This window comes from Megalops cyprinoides, chromosome 15 (genome assembly GCF_013368585.1).
Source record: "Megalops cyprinoides isolate fMegCyp1 chromosome 15, fMegCyp1.pri, whole genome shotgun sequence".
NCBI lineage: Eukaryota > Metazoa > Chordata > Actinopteri > Elopiformes > Megalopidae > Megalops > Megalops cyprinoides.
The window spans coordinates 12,162,533-12,178,735 of NC_050597.1; positions in this window are offsets into that span (position 1 = coordinate 12,162,533).

Consider the following 16,203-nt stretch of genomic DNA (forward strand, 5'->3'; position numbering starts at 1 on the left):
GCTTAAGAAGCAGTTACATGTAATATAGAATTAAATTATTATGATACCTGTATCTGTACATACAGTATATGCACATGTTCGTGATGCTATTGTATTTGTAAAGTGTCGTGTTTTGCTGCTCAATTCTGCATCTAAATGGTGGGAATTCTTTATGAATGTAGAATTAGGATTTCACTCTCAGTTTTGATTCTACTCATTCATATTGCATTTGTATTTCTTAACTGGGCTTTATCAGTCTGAGCTGCGTAATTATAGCAAAGGTAACAGAAAATCAGTGGCCAACCTGTAATAAAGTATTGGCTGAAAATATACTTTGATTTACATTTCTTAGCTTTTGGCTTAAATTGGAATAACTGAAAGGGAGTATTCTTGAAAACTGTATCTTGTGATCTCCATGGTTGCATGTCATAACACAATGGTTTTGTTATCAGAATAAAATCGTTATTTTACATCCATATGAGTTATAAGCATTAATGCAAACACCCCCACATGAAGGATGCTCAGTACACAACAATTTTCAACATTGATACAAGTGCAAAGGACAACTGTTATTACAGTTACAACTTATTACCACAAGTTATTAGACAACCACTGCATAGGAGAAATGTATAAAATCTAATTTAATTTAAACAAATACTATTTGGGATTTTTTAATATATAAATGAAAACCAGTACAGTAAATAAATTATCTTCCTTTTCTGATAGATGTCTGAAAAACATCTATCTTAGTATTTGATATAGATAAGACAAGTACAGCATCAATAGTATACAATGCATACTTGAGAAGTCCCTCTAACTGTTGACATAATGCCCCGCCCCCCCATTGTGAGGACTGATAGATAGCTCATATTTACAGAAGCTATACATTTTTCATACACTCACAGTAGCAGCACATAAACAAAGTGCAATAACTGCCAATTTGTAATGATACAATGATTGTTCGTCAGTTATCAGTTATCTCCGGCCTTAAAGAAGAGCTGCTCTGTGCTTGGGTGCTTGGCTGCAGCATACGATATGATGAGTCTGCATGTGGGCTGAGGCATACAGTAGTTTTCCATCCCTCTTTCTGTTTGCTGGAGAAGAGGTCCCACTGATCTTACTCATACTCACTGGTGTGTTGTAGAGAACGGCATAGAAGAGAATGTCTTCCTCCTGTAAGTTTGACTTGATTTTCACTTTAAATCACTAAGTAAGTTATCAAATTAACCACTAGAGGGCAGCAAAAAACAAAGCAGGTGTACAGTAGGGAGAGTGAATAGATACAGTCATGGTGGGGTTTTTTCTCAAAACACCCAATTATTTTATATATATATATATATATATATATATATATATATATATATATATATATATATATGCACTTGAGGTAGTTTTACAAGTAGTAATAAAATCTGTCTAATTTAAATTAGTTTTAGAAAACTGACTAGTTCTGAAGCTCTTTAGTTATTCATCAAGGGTGTGAAAACTTCTGGGGGAAACTACATGCTGTATCATTTAACCACATGAGGGCACCACCACTCCACTGAAGAAGTTGACAGAACTTGTCTATCAGCCTGATCTGATCAAAGTTGTGTTTTGTGGCCTGACCACAGAGGTGTAATGGAAGACCATGTTTAGGAAATCAGATCAGTGGTCATCCAATCTGAGGAATCTACTCCTTTTTGCAATACTTTGTTAGGTATTGCAAAAAAAAGCGGAAAATGCAACCTACCACAGATTGCAAAAGCATATTACTTTGATAGAGAGGCTGACCTTTTTGATTTGCAAGGAAAATATGAGAACTCCTATGTGATAAATGTATCGGTATTATTAATAGCTTTGCATTACTGCAGAGTATTATCTCATACAAGCCACTCAAAGCACATGACCCCTGTCTGTAGTTTGCTGCACATCCTCCCTTGTTAAATTCAGGGTCAAGTTTAGGCTGTTACTTGCTACTGTAAACCCTTCATGCACTTATACCTATAAGTGCTATATAAAGTCATGATGTATTTTATTCATTTATCGGTGATCACAAATGGATTATTTCAAGATACAAAATTTACTGGGTTATTTAATTTATGGAGGTCAGTTCATTCATGTATGTTAGGTGCCATGACGAAAGTTCACTGATTATGAACGGTGCAAATGAGGTTATGGTCATTTTTAAAGAGATTGCATAGTACCTTTGTGTAGTTTTTTTTTTTAATATTTCTTTACTGTTTCTTTACTGTTCTGCTGTTCTTCTGCATAATCTGTATCAAACATCAAATACACGAAAATGAAATCTGATATAATAACAGAACACACATTTTCAGAGAAACGGAGCCAGAAAATTATCTGAGAACTTAGTGCCTTTGTACCTGCATGCTTTCCCAATGTAGAAGTGGTGGTCTCGAGCTGTTGTTCAGTTATTTTCTGCCAGGGGGTGCTTTTGGGCTGCTCTGTGGATAGAGGCAATAAACACACTATTGGACCAACTCCTGGGAAGGAAGGGGTTATACACTACACTGCACAGCAGGAAGATGTTAAACAGGGGACTGTCTGACATTTAGTTATTATTCTGGTGAATGACTAATATTTACATCTTGCTGAAAACAAAAAAACACTAACCAACTGTGGAATATAACCCATTCATCCCAATCAGTGATGTGGATGAACCTGGATTACTCTTCATCATTTTTAACAATACCTGCTTTCAGAGTATGACTCCTGCATTGGTAGAATATCATTTTTCAGCATTGGATCAATGATATTCAGAACCTCAGACATTCAGAACCTTTTAGAATTTGGTTTGATATCAGTTAGCGTATGTTATTTTTTCCTGGTAGTACCCGTATCTGGAGTGTTTCTCCTTCCACTGGCATTGAAAGGTCTTTCTGGGCTTGTGTGACTGTTCCTGACCACAGAGCAACAGTGTGCGCTAACATTAGCCTCCGCAGCACCCTCGCCCCTTTAGAGAAGGGGAATCAGGAGTGGTCACGAAGGCAGAGCCGCAGACAAGAGCGCATCGGCGCAATCAAGGGGAGCGTGCAGAGCCAGCCGCGCTTCAATCAGGATATTGCATCTAATTTACGGTCTCTTTTGTTGATTCAAGTGGAGATTTGTTTGCATTACCAAATTACTTTTCTTCATCAGGGAAAGGAGCACATGGACGTCGCTTCTCCCTTGAAATGAACCTCTCCCGGTGATTGCATTAAGGAGGAGACCGAGGAAGGTGCATGTCAATGTTAAAACAACACCAAAAAAAAGAGGGAAGCAGTAGAGAATGCACTCCATGTAAACGGTCCTGAGATCCTCTCCTGGAATGAGGCAACAAAATTACATTCAGTGAGATTTGTAAATAGAGGAAAGCCAGTAATCTCACTATTCTTTAAACTTTAAACCCCTAATGTCCACAGAAAATATTGTGACTGCTCTTGATGCAAAATCATTTCAAACAGTGTCATGTCTTGTCAAGTTATGATTTAAAGTCTACAGTATCTTGAAGGGAATGCATCTGAAAAAAGATAGTGAGATGGAGATCAATTAAAAAAAGACAGTGAGATGGGGCAGTTGACTGCCACATGGCATGAGTAACAACAGCCCGCACAGCTGCCACCCCTACTCCTGCCTTCTGTGAGACTTATATTGTCCCCACCCTTTACTGACTTACCCCTATCCTAACAGCCAGCCATTTCATACCTGACAGGCCTTCTGTAGACCTCTGACAGACTCAACAAGACAGGTGTAATAACACCATCCCTGCGGTGTCCTCTCACCTTGAGGGACAGTCACTACCCCTCCTGATATCAAGCACCATTGCTGTCTCCTGTCCTCACTCCCCTGTAAGTAAAGAGTGTGGAGCGAGCGTCTGCATCATAAGTAAGCTCCTACGCGTCTCTGGCTTTTATCTTTCAGGCTAAAAACCAGTGTACAATCCATTTAAATTGAAAATGATATTGATCTCTGTTGGATTTGCTGCCAGGAGCAGAAAATAATCTTTTTAACAGCCTTTACTGAGAGTAGAAACTCCAGTGATTGGTAATTCATTCCCATCTAACTTGTACACCTGTGGTGAGGTATACAACAAGATTGCCAACAAAGAAGCATATTTATTGACAAAGGCAATATGCCGAACTGTTTGAAGTTTTTAGCCTCATGTTTATTGAGCATGTGGAGTGTGGATCACTATTATGGATTACTAGCCTCCCTATCAGCCAGCAATGAAGATTCTCAGTGAAAGTCCAGGCAGTGGAGATGAAGGCTTCCACATCTCTGAACACTGGTGTGGTGTAGAATCTGGGATGATGTTTTTGTAAATTTGGGGGTTAAGTTGAGGGGTCAGTGAAAACTATTGTTGCAGTTCTTGGCTTGTTGTCGGAGACAGCGTGGAGCTGTGGTTAAAGAGCGGGGTTTGAATCTTCAGAGTTTTAATCCCACGTGGGCTACTGCTGTTGCTGAATTCTGTCAATGATTATCTAGCAGCATAAATGTGTTGTGTATTTGTGTGTGTGTTTATGTGTGTGCGTGTGTGTCTTAAAAACTATGTACTGTAATTTGCCCTGGATAAGAGCCAAACACATTAATAATTTAACCGTAAAGCATCAGTACTTTGATGACTAGCATGAGTGAAGATGAAGTCTGAGATCCTCCTCCCGCCAACCTTTCTGCAGTGTCTGCTTTAAGCCGAGCCATTGCCCTTCATAAAAATGAACAGCTTTGGTGATTTATAAAATTCAGTCTCTACACCTCCTGTCTCCCCAGGGCTCGCACTCTCTGTGCTATTTTAACTTCTCAATTATTTATCTGAGTTCATTCTTTGTGTGTGTGCACGTGTGTGTGCATGTGTGCGTATGTGTATGAGTATTTATGTCAGACTTAAAATTCTTTGACTTTCTTCAGCCATCTGTAGCATGCCCCGCTATGTTTTCGGTCACCCTTGTCAGACTTGCTGGATCTGAGCTTGGTCATTATCAGATGTAACGAGGGAAATTGAACTGTAACGTTTCAGTTCAATTCCCCGGTTCTTTTTACTGGCTTGTGAATATAGGGTGATGCATATTTTAAACAGGTATGTTCTGAGGGAAAAACTGGCTTATATTTGGAACAGTACAGTAATATGTGAAGTGCACAAGGGCAATTGAATACAGCTAATTAACGGACTGGCCCAGTCAGGTTGGATGAAATGTTTGGGCAAAAAAAAAAACCAGCAGAAACACTAGCTGTTCAGGAATTGAGATCCAATCCATGAGATACTACCTTGTCTCAAAGAGAATGCATTGTCTCAGAAAGAGTTGCATGGGACAGCATTATCCTGTGTGTCCTTAAGTAAGTGATGAACAGTCGGTAGACATGAGCAGCATTCACACAGAGGTCTGATATACCATCAGAATGTGCAGGCCGAAACAACAGCTGCCATACCCGAAAGTATCCTACGCACCAGCACATAAAACAGAGCATACTGCAGGCAGATTGTCCGAAGCAAGACTTGCCCGGCGTACATATCTGTTCTGTTGGATACATACTGAAGCATTACATATATACAATGGCATTTTTATTGGATTGATCTAAACCTGCACTGCAGCAGCACCCTCTCATGTTTAATAGATAACATGTTGCTCTCACTTACATTTGTTTCTTGGAGGGAGACAGTATATTTTCCTTGGACTGAAATTGTGCCTTGATATTGTTACTGTGTTTGGGCCAATTCTGTGGATCTGATATGTCTACGCACACACATTAGTCATGCACAGAGGATGTCCCAGCGTTCCTGCCCCATTAAGCAGTGCCCCACGCATGTTTGTGCGGACAGTAATGGTGGTGTGGGTGGCGGTGGTGCTGATGCACTGCGCTAGCTCTCGGCGACAGAGAGGGAGAGAGAGAGAGCTTGCCCTAATGTGATGAATGGGCCACACAGAATCTTGCCGCCTCCTCAGAGCAGAAAGTCTGCACATCACTCTCCCCAAATTCACTTTTTGAGGTCGCTAGGGGTAGAGCTGGGGGTTTGCCGAATGGATGTTTAGCTTCTTTTCAGCATGATTCATTTCCGGCACTCTGAAGCAGGAAGGATATGACCTGCAAGTTATTACTATTTTTTTGATAAGTTGGTGAAGAAAAATCAAGGGATGTTTGCACATAAATGTCACTTGGTGGCTATAAATGCCTCTAGATGCAGTTACAGTTTTATACAGACAGAATGCACTATAGAAAGGTCTGCAGGTTGTGTGCTCCCAAGCCCTTCTAGCCTGTACACAGACCAGTGCAAATTGCAGCAGTCAGATCAACCCAAATAAGAGTCAGTAAGTCATATGACCAGCTGATGGAAGCTCACATTCTAGTTGTGGAAATGTATTCAGCCTATATTCAAAATGAATCATGCCATTCGGCTGGGTAAGTAATGGATGTATATATATGTGTGCCAGGGAGATATTTACAGTGGTCACTTCCGAAGCCATCAGCTTGCACCTCTACCTGTAAGGGCTCAGGCAAGGACTCAGTCGCAGACCAAGAGAGCTTCAGGTTCCAGGCGGGTTTATTTATGACGTCAGGCAAGTTGCGAAGCAATAGCAGGCAGGGTCGAAAACCAGAAGGCAGTCCGTGGGCAAAAGCAGGGTCGGTAACAGAAACAGGCAGGGTCAGGAACCGGGCAGGCAAACGATCAGGCAACGGGACAAAACGGCAGGCAGAAAACAAAGATGAAGGGCAGGCAGAGTCAAACACGGAGAAATCAGACATCCAAAAAACTGCAGGAACGAAACAGGTACGACAACACTGAGACAAACTGGCAAACAAGACAGGAACAAGCAGGGTAGAAATAGGGCTGGGCTGATGAGGAGATGGGATGCAGGTGAGCAGGCAGGCAGGTGAAGGTAATGGGGCAATCAGGTGGGCGGGGACCAGGCAGGGAGCGGGGCGGGGCTGGAACACAAGGAAAAACAAAAAGCACATGGACAGGGAAAAACAAAAACACCACAGCTAGGAGGGCGGAGCCCTGACACTACCTTCTATTAACCTCTACTGCAGCACTTCTCAGCTATAATAGCCTGGCCCGTCGCACGCATACTTCACCAAAACCACTTTTATTTTAAGCATGGGCTAAGTGTACCTACCAGCCAGAGAAATCACATGCAAGTTAATAAATCAGAGAAGGCAAAGAGGCAATGCTTGTTTTGTTGCATTACCTTGGCACACAACGCAATCAATAAAGGCGTATAGGACTGCAAATGGAAACTATTGAGAAATTACAGCTCCCGCGCTCCAAATAAACAGGGCTCCCCTTGAGAGAATTAGCTTGACAATGAGACACAAGGCAATGTAAACCCATAACACAGCAAGTTATGAATAAATCTTTGGGGGAAACAGCAGGCAGCCTTCTCCCTCATTTCAAACATCCACCCGCAATCATTTTCTGGAACAAGTCTCTCTCACAGTGGAAAATCTTCACAAAAAAAAGAAAAAAAGATGTGGTTGTTTTATTTTTGTTTTTGTTTTTTTTTTTTTGGCTACGCTTGGATGCAACAGCAGGAAAGCAGATTCAGAGCCAGACAAAGTCAGACAGGACTCTGTTAAAAATTCTGGTCCTATACTCATTTGCACTCTCTGCCTTTATATTGAGAGAATTGAGAGAGTATTTTGCTCACAAACTGGCCATCCACTGCATCCCACAAAAACAAAAACATAATAAAGTCTAGCTCTGTTTATGAACTGACAGCATCAGAACTTTTGACCAGATGCAAGCCTTGATTGCAGATCTAGCTCTTTGTGGAGGACTGTAATTAAAAGATCGCCCTCTGGTCTTTTGCTCAACTCATAAAAACAGGCCTCTCATTAAAGTGCAATCTGATGGGATTTTTTCTTTTTTTGTTAAATGTCTTTTCCAGCGCTTGGAATACACCCTAAAAGCAGTTTTACTTGCCATATATCAACACTGAAAGCATTCTTCATTGTTTTATTCATTGCAATGTTTTAGGAAAAAGCAAGAGATATAGCATTTGTCACTGTGATAAAACATGAAGGAAATATATCTTGAAATTCCAGAAGTCTGGATATATTTTGATGATTCTTCAATAAAGTGGAAGTATAAGTTATGTCCTAGAAACTGAGGAGCAATTTAAATTGATTTATTTAATTTCCTTTTCAGTTCCAGACTCATGAAAGAACACTTAAATTAGCTTTTTCAAGGCATGAGGTAATTTGTCATTAATATTTATAAAGTTTGATTAATTAGCACTTCATTCTGTGGATGTTTTCTGGATGAATTTGGCCAAAGTAATTGAATGGTATATAAAATAGAAATCAGTCATAGGGTAGTGACTGTGAGGGGGTGTATTAAATTGAAAAAGGACATTGCAAAGCCTTGAAAACAGTCCATTTTTTTCTCAGAGTGAGTACTGTTATTTTCTGACAAACCAAGAAAATACTTCACAGAAAAATAAACGCTGAATTTGAGACTCCGATTCAACTAGACGTTGCAGGTACTCATCTCTGGACGTCAAGAATGTGCATTAAGACACTGTATGAGGAATGGAGGAAAAAGTATGTGAATGAGTGAACCTAATCAAGACATGGTGTTATTTATGAGAAAATTGTATTTTTTACAATATTGGGTGTGGCTTAGGGTGTTTATGTCCTCAGTATTCACTACTATGGAAGATTGCTACACAGATTGCTGGGTTTGCCCACATATCATAGTCTTGCAGCAGCAGTGCTAGTAGGTTGAGCTGACACGGATCAGCAAACATTTATGAAGAGAATGGAAATTAACCTAGAACCTAAGCGAGCTAAGCTGTGGTGCTGCTTTGGAGAGTATAAATATCACTCTGAATCCAAGTTAACTCTCAGCCCGTTGACCAAAGCAGGTCCTAGTGCTAAGTAAACACTGGCAGCAGGTATCATGGCCCAGTTTACGATGTATGACTGAATCCACCACCTGAGAGTTGGATGTGTGCTCATCCTGTTATCATCTATTTTCACTGTGCGCAGAGTTGACTTCATCCTTGGCTGCAACACAGGCAGTGGGAAGAAGCTTCAGACTAAAGCCAATGAGCACAGAGCAGATAAACAGATAATAACTGTGGACTAGATGAGCTGAGTCTGTGCATGGGCAAAAATAAGTTACGTTATGTAAAGAATCCTGTCTGCTAATTCAGTCGATATTTTGATCATTTCACATTACATCACTGAATTCATTTTCCTGTTATACAACCTCTTGGTCTGGGTACACTATGTGTTTGAGCTGGTGGTAAGAGGCACTATGAATAAACATATGCTTGAACATCAACATGGCCGACGTGCAAAAAAGTAGCTCACTCTTACTTTATGGTTGACAGAATTTCTGTGGTCTTATTGGTTCCAGTGCAGTGGGAACCTAAAATGCAGTACAAAGAGTTCACATTGGTAACTGACAGGCCACTTTACAAGTGACAGTGAATGCATTTTTTATTTCATTTTTTTTTTTTTTGGCAAAGTGCCTAATGGAGTTCCTGCCTTTCTTTGGTGCCAAAGGAAAGGGGCATGTGACAAAAAAAAACACGATTTGTGTTTTGTGTGGCAGTTGACATGGATGACAGCCCCCTCAGTGAATATTGCCTTATTGTCACCTTGTGTGGGCTGGCAAATTGCTGGAGAAGATATTGCCTTTGCCTGCCTGACAGCTCCGCCTTCACAGTTTCCCAGCAGCAGACTCTCTACGGCAGCTGTCAGCTTTCATTTCAGCCCTCAAACCCTTGACAGGATCTCGGCAAAATCTGGGAATCTGGGCGCCGGCACAGAAGTGCGTCTCCGAGTAAACCTGAGCATTATCAGCTAATAGACTACCTCCATCTGGAGTTCAGCAGTTCACACAGACAGCCGTGGAGAGACTTCACAAGAGGAGGCCCCTGCTGGGCTCAAAAGCAGACTTGTTCTCATTTCATTCCCCTTTTGAAAAAAAAATGCTCAGACAGCGCCATGGATGTGCTCCATTCATGTGCAAAACACAACATTTCCTGCGACGCTTTCGATGAGTTTCCAGGAACTGACAGTTGTTGCAGAGCATTGAAACGAAATGCTTTTGGTATAATGGATTTTTTTGGCTCTCAAATGACCTCTCAGAGGCAATATGGTGCAGCAGTTAATTCACACTGTGAAACAGAATCCACCCACGGTTCAAGCATTATTGTGAAACAGCAGTATAGCCTAGAGGTTCAGAAGCCAGACATGTAATCTGTAGGATTCAGGTTGACATGCCAGATTTAACACTGACCTCTATCAGTATTCTGAACAAGGTATTTTGAGCTATCTATAGGAATATGAAATAAATATTAAAGCCGTGAAAACCTCATCCTGAATAATTCTTTTATTCCGAATATTTTATTGTGGATAACAGTATCAGCCTACTAACAACTATGGTTTTGTTTCATTTAATTCATATTATTTATGCACACATATGTAGCAATTCATGTATCACAATGTATTTTTGAAGGATTGATTCAATTGATTGAAGATGACCAGTGTCACCTGCAACTCTCTGGACGACAATAATGGGCACAGCCTTTGTGATTAATAAAGTTTCTTAATTCAGCCTTTGGAGGCAAGACAACAATATGGGTACCATCTACACATACCTCGATAAGAGGATACAAATGGGTCTTTCAAATCATTCTGCAGCTGCATTTGTCTTTTCCGGTACAGGCACCCCAGTTAATTGCTGAATTGCAGGAGAACATTTGGAGAGCATTTTTGTATTTGTGTCAGCCTCAAGGCACATTATTCAGAAAAATTATATTTCTTTCATAAAAATAAATATTAGTGGACAGTTACATTGATGTGCATGGCAACCACATACAGCATTCAAAGTAACACTGTTGCTCTGAAAATGTGGTTAAAATGTGGTGTGTTTTCTCTGGTCGTCAGCCACGCAGTAGGCCCACCTGATTACCAACGCCCACCGCAACAGAAACCTTCACCCTCCTCATGATGCATGCAAAATGAAGTTAAATGCCACCCTCCTTCAGGCATCAGACTGGTTGCTGGTGCGCTCAACATGGTCCTGAGTCTGCCAGCATGACAGTCAGCACCAATGAGCTTTAACACAAATGTCAGGCTGATTAGATCAAATGACCTCCTCCTATTCCTCCTTTCCCCAAGGTTATCTCCGCAAGGAAATCTCTCCTGGTCCAAAAAGTGTCTGGACAAGTCATTCTGAGGCAATGAATAGGCACTGAGTAGGGTACTTTTGCTGCTCTCTCAATCTCAATTCTGCATAAGTTTGCATCTGTGGGCCATAAGCCACAGAAAGATTTTGTAGCATTATGTGTTTGTTTATTTGTCCCTAAACAGGGTAAGAAGTGATGACAATATGCCATTCCCCACCATATGGAGAGTTTTCAGTCATTGTGGTCATGTTGGCGGGAGTTGCAGTACTTGCAGTACAATGGCATACTATATACTTAGGAAAGCTGTGGTTTCTGTGTCAACTACATGTTCTCCCCATATTTTCAAGTTATTTGTAGCAGCAGAATGAATGTGTGCATAAATAAAAAAATCTGTAAACACAAATGTAGTTCAAAACTGTGAAGAGGAAGAATAAATCCCCCACACACTGAATCCAGAAGGGCTTCTCTGAAACATGACATTAAAGAATTTAGACATTAAAGCTTTTAGCCTTTCAGCTAGCACAGATATCATGTCTTGTGAGAGTACCTTTTATATTTGATCTACAAATTTTCTGCAACCAGGATGAATGCGACAGATAAAAGTATCATTTTAAAATGTATGATGGGAAGGATCAATGGCGCCCCACATTTGAGATGTGCGAAATCTGATATGATGCCACCAAAAAAGCAGGAAGAAGCCACAAATTTATGCACATATGGCAAACGCTTATGAACACACGTGCTGTTCAATGTCATGATTCAAAGTCTGTGATAACAATACTTTAGCCTTTGACTTCCACAGATGAAGCTAGCTGATACATTGACAAGCACGGTTTTTACAAAGGAGATGTCTCTGAGCATGTCTGTACACATCCCTCTGAGTGTGGGTGGATTGTTGGAGGGACATATGTGGTGTCCTAATCGCTTGATCACGAGCTTGCTAAAGATGCTTGACGGCCCGCAGTAGAGGATATGAATGGTGCACTAGCTGTCAGTACCGAGGAAGAACAGGAAATCACAGACACAGGGAAGCTTTCATAGCCAGTGCACCCCGACAGATGCAATCAACTTCATCTTGCTCAGGTGTGTTGGCTCCATCTGCAGCACAGAGGGCGGGGTGGACTTCCCCTTGCCCCTGACCACAGACAGACACACACCACAGTTGAGTTTTGTTACACAATAGCTAATATAGCTTACGCTTGTGGCTAGGTATGTATAACTTGGTATTTGCATAAAACCCTAGCCTACAAGCTACCTAGCTCAAAAGCATAATAAAGCAACAAAATGTACATTTGCTGTCTGACTGCAGTGGTATAGCTATGGTGCTGAGTCCAAGTCATGTAACTTGAGTCCATATCTCTGCCATTTTCATTGCATGGTAAAAAGTTCATGGATTTGTCAGTTCATTAAATGTAAGTAGAAACCTTCAGAAGGATTTAAGAATTCCTGCACTGGTGAAATTTCAATATTTCAGTATTGCATTTCTAATACACAAATCCCTCTGACCTTGTAATTTAAGTTTGTTCCACCCTGCAACCACTTTAAGTACCCACGATGACCCACTGTGACTATATCCGTGCGGAGACCTTGAGGTGGATTTGCGGTCAGATGCCAAAACAGCCCTTTTTCTTTTCTGACTGATTAAAGCATCCAGCTGTGCACCCTGCTGTCCCTCATCCTATGCTGTGTGAGCTCAGCTCCTCTGCTAGCTTCCACACAGTGCAGGAACATTACTGCACATCTCTCCCTCACAGACCACATCATAGAGTCAGCAGCATGCTACTGTGACTTGTGCCAGTGCAGTGCTAAAATTAAGCAAGCCACAAAATACACACAAATAAACAGCATTAATGATGCAAAGGAAAAAAAAATGTAATAATTGCAAGGAAATGTACCTCATGATTCAAACTGTGTCCATCCAGTGCCACATGGAATGGCTTTCCAGTGGACCGTATTGGGAATTCATGTCATCTTTCTTTTTGGCGAAGCATTTCTGTGCAGTACTTTCAGATGTTGGTGGGTTTTTTTTGTTTAATTACAACATGCCACATAGCCCAAACACCATAAAGAGTAATTGATGGAATTGACTGGAAATAAAGGTTTTACTTTGTGTTTGAACTGTTTTTCTGTAGTAATTACCAACAAAGTCTGTGAGAGGCAGGCCCAGAGATGAAAGGACAGTGAAAAGAAGACGTACAAAGTGAGAACAGACGGAGGGCCGGCCTGTAGAACTCCAGTATGACAGACAGCCTTTGGTCTTTTTTCAGCTGCCAAGCGCTTTTGAGGATTCGTTTTATCTGCTCCCTGCTCCATTTTTTAGGTCCGCGTGCCAGATTGTATTTGTCCAGTCTGGCTTCGCTAAGAACACCATGAACATGGCTTAAAGAGACAGTCAGGTCTGGCCTATAGACATTCTTTTCTCAGTTCAAGTAACTGAACGCCAAGCAGGATTTACATAAAGGGGAGTGTTTAATGGCCTTCCAAGTTTTTGACAGTCATAAGGCTTATTTTCTGTTTTCAAAGACTGTGACAGGGACTGTGAAATAAAGTCACACAAGCACAATGGCAGATGGAGGACACGTGTCCATCTTAGCGTTTACTTTCCGAGGGTGACGTTCTAAAGATCACATGAACCGAACACCCTCTGTCCTTAGGATCTTAGGTCTGCAGTCATTTCAGTGCCAGAATCGTGTTTCTGTCACTCATAGACTGGAAAAAAGGGGCTATTGAAAGGGAATAAAGAGCTCCTTTAGTGGATGAAAAGATATCATTTTGAAATAATGCAGCACTGAGACTGACTCTGTGACCTCATTCTGTCCAGGACTCATTCTCACTACACCTCTGTGGAATTGAGACACTATCCCCCTCAAGCCTTCTCAGGTTAGCGACGCTCCTCACCATCGCCATGTCAAAACAATCTCCTCTCAGCCCCCGTGGGTCGATTGGCTCTATTGAGAGGCCATATGCTAACCTGACACTGATCTCAGACCAGCCTATCCCACAGCCACCCCATCTCCATTCCCCTGTGTTGTCGGTGCAGGAACACTGTCCCTGCTTTTTGATGCATTCTATATGGAGACCAAGTCAAGCTGTTTCTTTTATATAGGTCAGCTGAAGTCCTTAAGATACAGGCGGAGAACTTACTTTTAAACTGGTGGTGCCTGAACCTTAGCATTGCAGTTGATAGAATCACCCTTTCTTGCCATGATAATGTGATCTCAGGGATCAGTAAATGTGTAAACACACCTTAACTAATGCCTATTTAAATGTTTAAATGGCACCGTGGTTTTCAACATCCTAGTCCCACAAGTTCACAGTTCAAATAGGCAGCATTTTGGGAGGGTTTAATATCCAAATGTATATTTCTTTGAAATGTGTTGGTATGCTTGCTTTGAAGTTTGTTTCCAGTATTGTAAATAAAGGCAATCTCAGTCTCTTCAGTATTTTTATCTCACCAGTCACCACTGGTGAACTGTGGGTATAGGCTCTTATTGGAGAATAGATTGTGTAATTGTATATCATAGAGTATATTTTACAACGCATGCACAAAAGCAAATGTAACAACTATAAATATTTTATAACATATATTCTGTATTTTGACTTGAGTCGCTATGTTCATTCATTTTATTCTGGATTCGATATGGAAATATGAATTGTATGACTCTTTCATATGTGCTGACTGGGTCTGTGCATGTGCTGCTGTCTCTGATGGGGAAACACAGCCCTGTCAGTGGAGGGGATCGATTGCATGGCCGTTTGCGGAGCGGGTGCTGCCCTAGACAGCTTTATTGATCCCCATTGTTGGGTGAGGGAGATAAAGAGAGGAGAACTGCCTGTTTTGTCTGGCGCCCAAGCCAAAAATCAATGCAATGATGTTTGCACAACATCTGTTAGGGGGATCGGGTTATTTTCTGATGCTCGGAGTGTTTAAGGGGTGCTTTGTTACACAGGTGCCTTGCCGGATTGAATTATTGCATTATTTATCTGCTCTGCACATGCTTGTCCAGGGCAGCTTACATAACTCAGATTTTATGTATTACCCGTTTTTACAGCTGGATACTTTGCTGAAGCAATTCAGGTTAAGTGTCATGCTCAAGGGTACAAAAGGACTGTACCACCTGGGAATTGAACCCGCAACTTTCTAGATGACGGCATAGTTCATCATTCTAGCTTGATGCTCTGAGGGCAGCCTTAATGTTGAGCTCTGGGGCTGGCCTTGAGACCTTATCAGCTGTGAATTTTCCTTGGGTATCACTGTGTCGTGACAAGGGCTGGTGACTCTGTTGTTGAAGAGCGACGCAATAGCAATATAACAATGAACCAGGAGCTCAAAGCTCATCCAGGAGCACAGCTATTCCAACAGAGCAGCATGTCCTTGAGCCACAAAATCTCTGTAGCCAACCCATTCATCCACCTCTGCCGACATGAGCCAGCATCTTGCCCAGCCCTCCCTGACATTCAATAAGCTCTCCAGTTCCCAGTATTGGAAAATGGATTGGGACACGTACTGGATTTCCTGGAGGATTGCGTTGCTTTCCATGGAGGTAGAGCTGATGTGTTGCCAGATGACCTCTGGTTGTTTACCTCCTCAGCTTAGAGGTCACAGATCAGAGTCATCTGGCTTTCACGTGCCGATGGAATTTCACCCAATTTCAGCAAGTCTGACATGCATCCGGAGTAAACAGATAACCCCGCTTTCATTAGCCAACATGAAAGCAGCCTTTGGTTACATGTAGAAGAAATGACTGTACTGGGATGAGGACTTAGAACCACAATATATATTATATAGGAGTTCTTACATAGTACAAACAATGTGTTCTTTGTTGACACAAAACTACTGCGTAATAACATGGAATCAAAACTTTAACACACAATTATTACTGTGCAGCAAACAGAATAGGCAACATGGATCCAATCTGTTCTAGGGGACATGCATTATGAAAAGCCATGAGGCGCAGTCCCAGATGTCCATTGCGACTACACACAAACAAACCAAGCAGAAAACTTTACGACCCCAAAAGACTGGCAGTGAAGGCTGTCGGATGTTGTTCAGATCTCGGAACGCTCTGTTTGAAAGCGGAAGACGTGAGGGGTTCTGAGGTAGGCG